Source organism: Mesoplodon densirostris, chromosome 1 (assembly GCF_025265405.1).
Source record: "Mesoplodon densirostris isolate mMesDen1 chromosome 1, mMesDen1 primary haplotype, whole genome shotgun sequence".
NCBI lineage: Eukaryota > Metazoa > Chordata > Mammalia > Artiodactyla > Ziphiidae > Mesoplodon > Mesoplodon densirostris.
The window spans coordinates 218,895,697-218,904,838 of NC_082661.1; the positions used below are offsets into that span (position 1 = coordinate 218,895,697).

Below are 9,142 nucleotides of genomic sequence, written 5' to 3' on the forward strand. Positions count from 1 at the left end.
GAGGCCACCATCACCCTGATAGCAAAACCAAACAAAAATATTACAAAAAAAGAAAATTACACACCAATATCACTGATGAACATAGATGCAAAAATCCTCAACAAAATACTAGCAAAGAGAATCCAACAACCTATTAAAAGGATTATACACCATGATCAAGTGGGATTTATCCTAGGGATGGAAGAATCCTTCAATATACATGAATCAATCAATGTGATACACCATATTAACAAATTGAAGAATAAAACCCATATGATCATCTCAATAGACGCAGGAAAAGCTTCTGGCAAAATTCAACACCCATTTATGATAAAGACTCTCCAGAAAGTGGGCATAGAGGGAACCTACCTCAACATAACAAAGGCCATAGACAACAAACCCACAGCAAATATTATTCTCAGTGGTGGAAAACTGAAAGTATTTGCTCTAAGATCAGGAATAAGACAACAATGTTTACTGTCGCCACTATTATTCAGCATAGTTTTGGAATTCCTAGCCACAGCAATCACAGCAGAAAAGAAATAAAAGAAATCCGAATTGGAAAAGAAGAAGTAAAACTGTCATTATTTGCAGAAGACATGATACTATACATAGAAAATCCTAAAGATGCTACCAGAAAACTACTGGTGCTAATCAGTGAATGTGGTAAGTTGCAGGATACAAAATTAATGCACAGAAATCTCTTGATTCCTATCAAGGAAAGATCAGAAAGAGAAATTAAGGAAACAATCCCATTTACCATTGCAACAAAAGGAGTAAATTACCTAAGAATTAACTTACCGAAGGAGGCAAAAGACCTGTACTCAGAAAACTATAAGATACTGATGAAAGAAATCAAAAGACTACACAAACAGTTGGAGAGACATACCATGTTCTTGGATTGGAAGAATCAATATTGTGAAAATGACTATACTACCCAAAGCAATCTACAGATTCAATGCAACACCTATCATATCACCAAGGACATTTTTCACAGAACTAGATCAAAAAATTTTACAATTCGTATGGAAACACAAAAGACCCCAAATACCCAAAGCAATCTTGTGAAAGAAAAATGGAGCTGGAGAAATCAGGCTCCCTGACTTCAGACTATACTACAAAGCTACAGTAATCAAGAGAGTATGGTACTGGCACAAAAACAGAAATATCAATGGAATAGGATAGAAATCCCAGAGATACACCCACACACCTGTGGTCACCTAATCTATGACAAAGGAGGCAAGAATATACAATGGAGAAAAGACAGCACTTCAATAAGTGGTGCTGGAAAACTGGACAGCTACATGTAAAAGAATGAAATTAGAACACTCTCTAACACCACACACAAAAGTAAACTACAAATGGATTAAAGACCTAAATGTAAGGCCAGACACTATAAAACTCTTAGAGGAAAACACAGGCGGAACACTCTATGACATAAATCACAGCAAGATGCTTTTTGACCCACCTCCTAGAGAAATGGAAATAAAAACAAAAATAAACAAATGGGACCTAATGAAACTTCAAAGCTTTTGCACAGCAAAGGAAACCATAAACAAGACCAAAAGACAACCCTCAGAATGGGAGAAAATATTTGCAAATGAAGCAACTGACAAAGGATTCATCTCCAAAATACACAAGCAGCTAATGCAGCTCAATATCAAAAAAACAAGCAGCCCAATCCAAAAATGGACAGAAGATCTAAATAGACATTTCTCCAAAGAAGATATACAGATAGCCAACAAACACATGAAAGAATGCTCAACATCACTAATCATTAGAGAAATGCAAATCAAAACTACAATAAGATACCACCTCACTCCAGTCAGAATGTCCATCATCAAAAAATCTACAATAAATCCTGGAGAGGGTGTGGAGAAAACAATAAATCCTGGAGAGGGTGTGGAGAAAAGGGAACCCTCTTGCACTGTTGGTGGGAATGTAAATTGGTACAGCCGCTATGGAGAACTGTATGGAGGTTCCTCAAAAAACTAAAAATAGACCTACCATATGACCCAGCAATCCCACTCCTGGGCGTATACCCAGAGAAAACCATAACTCCAAATGGTACATGCACTCCAATGTTCATTGCACCACTATTTACAATAGCCAGGACATGGAAACAACCTAAATGTGCATCAACAGAAGAATGGATAAAGATGATGTGGTACATACATACACTGGAATAATCCTCAGCCATAAAAAGGAATGAAACTGTGCCATTTTCAGAGACGTGGATGGACCTAGAGTCTGTCATACAGAGGGAAGTAAGTCAAAAAGAGAAAAACAAATATCGTGTATTAACACATATATGTGGAATTTAGAAAACCAGTACAGATGAGCCTATTTGCAAAGCAGAAATGGAGACACAGACATAGGGAACAAACATATGGACACCAAGCGTGTGGTGGTATGGATCGGGAGATTGGGATTGATGTACGTACACTACTATGTATGAAGTAGATGGCTGGTAGGTGCCTACTGTATAGCACAGGGGGAAAAAAAGAAGGTGTGATCTGTTTATAGGACATATATTAAGTTAACCTTAAAAATGCATTCCAGTATGCATCAGGTGCAGACAAATACTGTTTGATTCCACTTATACAAGGTACCTAGAATAGTCAAATTTATAGGGTCAAAAAGTACAGTGGTAGATGCCAAGGGGCGGGGAGGGGGTGGGTGGGGATGAGGAATGGGGAGTTAGTGTTTAAAGGGTCAGAGTTTCAGTTTGGGAAGGTGAAAAATTCAGGTGATGGATGATGGTGAGAGTTGCACAACAATGTGAATGTACTTAATGCCACTGAACTGTACAGTTAAATATGGTTAAACAGTATGTTTTATATTATGTGACTTTTACCACAATAAAAAATTTTAAAAAAAGAAGCTCAAAGTTCATTTCCTTTGTCTTTTTCTTTGTTAAACTGTTATATAAACTCAAACTGTAACCACTCCTTTGAATTACTCATTACTTAGTGCTCCTTTGTTTAGTGTGATGCACAGGTTAATAAACTTTTGTTTTTCTCTTATTAATCTGTCATTTATTAATTTACAAAGCCTCAACCAGAACCCACAAAGGGTAGAGGAAAAAGATTGTTTTTACTCCCCTACAGTAATCACCTCAATTCTTTTTGTTTTTGTTTTTGTTTTTTTTAATATTTTTTTTGGTTGCCCCAGGTCTTAGTTGCAGCACACAGGATCTTTAGTTGCAGCCTGCAAACTCTTAGTTGTAACATGTGGGATCTAGTTCCCTGACCAGGGATCGAACCCGGGCCCCCTGCATTGGGAGTGCAGAGTCTTAGCCACTGGACCACCAGGGAAGTCCCACTTTTTTTTTTTAATATTTATTTTAGCAGTAATCATCTCAATTTCAGTACTATTTGAATAAATATATTTGAATAGAGTAGGCTTTGGTTATCTAATACTTTATCTCTGTGTACACACATCTTTCTTTCAGTCTATGATCTGTCTCTTTATCTATCTATACTAAGTAATGAGTGTTTATAATTTCAACATTTATTTAAAGTACATTTTAAAATTATATTTTTGAGGTTAAAAACTTCTGAACATGGGTTATTTCTACAATTATTATTTTTAAATCTTGTGAGCTCTATTAAAAAACCCAGGCTATGCTATTTTCAGACTGTATAACTCAAGAGAAATTTCTTGAGAAATTTCCTCTTTGAATCCTTGTTTTCCTTGTTTGTATAAATGTAAATAGTAAGTAGATTAGAAATTTGCTGTAGGATTACATTAAATTGAATGAGTGATAATATGTGAACATGCCTACCCCAGAACTTGAGCATTAGTACACCTACAAATTTTTCAGTTTTCTCAGAAAAATAGTCAATATGGCTATAATTTTGGCAGATGTCATAGTCGATCCCACCTCATTATACATAGAGGGGTCCTCTAAATATCTAAACTTTATTTCATAAAGATGTGCACAGATTTGTAAAATCATTTGTCTTTTACTAAAAGAGACTGTGCCATTCTCTATTATTTTTTCTCTAAAATACAATTTCCCTATACAAAGTAAAAATATATATTAAAGATAAGGGATGTAGAAAGTTCATTCAACTGTTGTAAAACTCCATGATTTTTAAAAATATCCACTAAGGCAACAATATACACTTTAAAATAAGACTAAAGATTCCACTTCTAGGATTCAGTGAACATAATCCACCCTCTCTACCCCACTGAAAGCAGCTATGGAACCTAGAAAAAAATGCATGGGACAGCTATTTATAGACTCTGAAAAGTAAATAATGATAGGAAGATTGAAGAAGAATACCAGTATTCAAAACACTATTGACCATCAGTGAGTCTGCCATTATTTTTCCCTCTTGTGTCCCCTAGCATGAATTCAATGCAGCCTGAAATCTGGAAGAGATAATCAGTGCAGAGAGAGAGAGCTCCAGGAAAAATCCACTTGTCCAGCTTGAAGAACAAGAAAGAGATGTTCTCATGCTCAGAGAAAGTAAGGAAAGTCACCATTTTTTTTCTCTTTTTCTTATCTTTTTCTGTTCTTTTGTATCCTGAAACCTAAATGATCTTGTGGAAGCAGTAACAAGTGAGCTACAATATAAGCAAGTGCGTAACTCTCTAGAAAGGAAGTCTTCCTCACTGTTCATGGAGCTGGGGTCCTTAGAGAATGGGGAAAATGCCCATTGACTTTTTTTTCCTTTTTATCTTCCCACATCTTAGTTGTAAACATGTGTGCTATTGTAGGAAGTATGCAGCATATCGGGGCAAATTGAGACTCAACTTTTGGCCCAAGGATAAGAAGGACCCAGAGGATTGGAATATGCCTGGGCAATAGTGCAGGGGGTTGAACTCAGAAGACTGAGCCTTTAAAGTTGTTTATAAACTCTCCTCTGACCTGAACGTGCATGCATCTGCCTCTAAACAGCATACATAGCATTTGAAAACTAACTTCAAGATAGAACATGGCTCAAGATTCAGACTTGGTGGTGAATGTGTGGGACAGCTTAGACTAGCACTACAATAATTTGAAAACTAAATTAGTATCACAACTCACAAGATACTGGTTGGAACTTGTGGCTTGAACCCAGCTGGATCAATTGTTTGTAAAAATCTCTTTTTTTATACATATTGTTTATTGACTGCTTACAAAACAAAAATAGCAACATTCTCTATAGATGTTAAATAAGCCCCAGAATCTTATAATATCAAAAGTGTAGTACAAAATCCAAAATTACTCAACATATGTAGAATTGAGAAAAATCTCAACTTGAATGGGGACAGTTACTGACACTGAGATGACATAGATGTTGAAATTATTGGACAAAGACTTTGGATTTCTTTAAAATTATAAATTTCTATTCTGGAAAAAACACTTAAGAATTTAATGACAAGCCCTAGACTGGAAGAAAATGTTTGCAAAACACATATCTGGTGAAGAACTTGTATCCAAAATATACAAAGAACCCTTAAAACTCAACAATAAGAGAAATAAAGTGTGGGTAAAATATCTGAACAGATATATCATCAAAAAAGATATACAGATAGCAAATAAGCATTTGATTGAATATTCAACATTATATGTCATTAGGGAATTGCAAATTAAAACAAAATAAGATAATCTGAACATTTATTAGTATAGTGAAAATCCAGAACACTGACAACACCAAATTCTGGCAAGGTTGTGGAGCAGCAGGAACTCTGATTTATTGCTGGTGGGAATGTGAAATGGTACAGCCACTTTGGAGCACAGTTTGGCTGCTCTATCAGAACTAAACATACTCTTATCTTATGATTCAGCAGTCACATTCCTTGTTGTGTACACAAATGAGCTGAAAACTTAATATCCACACAAAAACTTCCATATGAATGTGTATAACAGCTTTATTCATAATTGCTAAAACTTGAAAGCAACCAAAATGTCCTTCAGTTGAGTGAACAGATAAACTCTGGTGCATTCATACAAAGGAATATTATTCAGTGATAAAAATAAATGAATCATTAAGCCACAAAAAGACATGGAAGGACCATTAATGTATATTACTCAGTGGAAGAAAGCAAACTTAAAAGGCGACATACTATATGATTCCAACTATATGACATTATGGAAAAGGCAAAACTATGGAGAACATAAAAAGATCAGTGGTTGCCAGGGATTTGGGGGGAGTCAGGGAAGGATGAACACACAGAGCAAAGGGGATTTTTAGGGCAGTTATTCTGCAATGGTGGATTAATGTCATTATGCACTTGTCAAAACCCATAGAATATAAATCACAAAAAGTAAACCTTATATAAACTATGGACTTTAATTAAAACTAAACTATGCACTTTAGTTATGTATTATAAATTAATAATGATAAATATTGACTCAAATTACAATGAAAGCAATACACTAATGTAAGATATTAATAATAGTGGAGATTGAAAGTGTATGTGAAAACTCTAAATTTTTCACTCAATTTTTTCTATCAACCTAAAACTGCTGCCAAAAAAAGTTTATTAAATTAAAAAAAAACTTAAAATCTGTGGATCAAAGAGGATGTTTTAACGGAAATTAAAAATTATTTTTAAGTGAACAAAATTGAAAATACAAAATATCAAAAGTTGCAGCATTCAGACAAAGCAGTATTTAGATATTTCTAAATAACTAGTAGTAAAAATATATTTGGAGGTATTGTGATATTATTATAGTAAGTCTTAAAAGTGGATAGTTCAATTGCTTCAGCTATTCTTTTTAAAATTATTCTGAACATTTTGCCTTTTCATTCAGTTTTAGAATAGTATATATATCTGGAAAAGAAAAAAAATCCTGCTTTGGTTTTGAATGGAATTGTGTTACAGTTCAATTTGGGAGTAATTGACATCTTTACTATATTGAATCATCTAATCCATGTACATGGCATATCTTTTATTTATTTATGTCTTCTTTGATTTTTTTCATTAGCGTTTGTAGTTTTCCCCATAAAGATCCTATACATATTCTTTTGGATTTATCTTTAAGCATGTTGTTTTTGAGTTATTGCAAATATATATATATACATATATACATGAACTTATATATGTGAATATATAAACTCATATAGGATTTATATAGTACTTATTACCTGCTATATAGAAATCATTTACAATGATAAATTATATATAATATATATTATATGTATATATACATATATACTTATTTTTGGATATATGCAAGCTAACTTTAAAATTGAATGAAAAGGCAAAATAAGATAGTCAAAACCATTTTGAAAAAGAATACAACAGGATTCCCACTGCCCAATTTTTTTTTTTTTTTTTTTCGGTACGCGGGCCTCTCACTGCCGTGGCCTCCCCCGTTGCGGAGCACAGGCTCCGGACGCGCAGGCCCAGCGGCCATGGCTCACGGGCCCAGCCGCTCCGCGGCATATGGGATCCTCCCAGACCGGGGCATGAACCCGTATCCCCTGCATCGGCAGGCGGACTCTCAACCACTGCGCCACCAGGGAGGCCCCACTGCCCAATTTTTAAACCTACTATATACTGCTATTGGTAATGTGTTATTGGCAGAGAGATAGACATCTGTGGAATAGAAAAGACAGGCCAGTAATAGATCCACACAAATATGAACCATTGATTTTGCAACCCGTGTAAAGATAATTAAGTGGAGAAAAGGTAGTCTTTCAACAAATGGAAAAATTGAACATCTAAATGCAAAAAAATGGATACCAACCTCACACCTTATATAAATATTAATTCAAAATGGATCATAGCTCCATATGTAAAAATTTAACACATTTAGAAAAAAAATAGGAGAAAATCTTTGTGGCCTAATAAAGTTATTTATGACAAAGGAGTTGTACATGCCAGATGACACCTGTGCCTTTTCAAAGCAGGACTTTTCTAGATCAGTGGTTTTCAACTTGGGCAAATTTGCCCCCATAGGAGACATCTGGAAATCTCTGGAGCCATGTTCATTGGTTATAATCTGAAAGTGTATGTGTTGTGTTTGTGTGTGTGGCCGGGGCTGGGGGTGGTAGTGCTACTGGCATCTACTGGGTAGAGGCCAGGGATACTGGTAAACATCCTACAATGCACCAGACAGCCTCCCTCACAACTATTACACTGTATCTGGTCCAAAATGCCAGTAGTGCTGAGGTTGAGAAACCTTGTTCAGGTGTTTTGTTTTTTTCCTATGTCAGACACTTTAAAAATCATTTTGTATTTATCTAATTATTCAGAAGGGGAAAAATATCTTTATTGATATTGTTTGATAAGATCAACCTAAATAACAAAGATAGTTTTTATACGAATAGGCATTTTCAGCTAGTATTCTGAGAGAAAAAGCATAGGTTACCAAAATCTAAAAAAAAAAAAAATTCTTGCTTCACTGCCAGATATTTTCAAACAAAACCATTTTATTTCACTGGTTATAGGGAAGAAAATGGTGGCTTTCAGGTCAGTTATCACTGCAACATTTAAACAGTTCAGATTTTTTACAGACTTTTATTATTGGAAAAAGTAACAGCCCTGTCAAGGGATAACAGAAACTCAAGGAAATCAGGCATCCCTAATGACTCTGTTCCGATTTAGCACAGGTCTCTGGTGATTTCTTTCCAAGGATTCCAGAGCTCAGGCTTTTGATCTTGAGGGGGAAAATCTAAGCATGGGCAGGAAGGCATTCTATTTGCACAGCCTTAGTGCCTGTAGCATTCCCAATTTGGCCAGAGATCTCCCAGCAGAAGAGGTTCTTTCACACAGTGACTATAAATCCACATGTCCAGGGTTGGTTTCATTTGTTTTCTTTGGGAAGTCTCTTGAGGGCTTAAGACAATTAAAGGGCTAATCGGCTATGCTTTGCCTGTAGGGTGTTCAAGTTATTGATAGTTTCTTCATAGCAAAGTCACTGTTAACCACTTTTTCCTTTTCAGTCTCTAGATGTACACTGTAGCTGGGACAAAGCTGAAAAGCTTTAGTCTCTGAGGGCAACATGCTCTTGTTTGGGAATGGGCTTGAGCTCATTCTGCAGGTATACTGACACTGAGAACACTAGATGTACACACTATGGCAGTGATTTTCAACCACGGGTGATTTTGCCCCCTATGGGACATTAGTCAATATCTGGAGACATTTTTAGTTGTTATAACGGGGGGTAAAGGTGATACTAGCATTTAGTAGGGAGAGGCAAGGCATGCTACTACTAAAT

The 9,142-nt window shown here is 35.5% G+C and overlaps 1 non-coding gene across 1 annotated transcript; it reads right to left on the reverse strand.

Moving 5' to 3' along the window:
• Positions 1–3,223: 3,223 nt before the first annotated feature.
• On the reverse strand, positions 3,224–3,296 carry TRNAG-CCC (transfer RNA glycine (anticodon CCC)). The gene has a single exon. It is a non-coding gene; the product is annotated as a tRNA-Gly (tRNA).
• Positions 3,297–9,142: the final 5,846 nt, after the last annotated feature.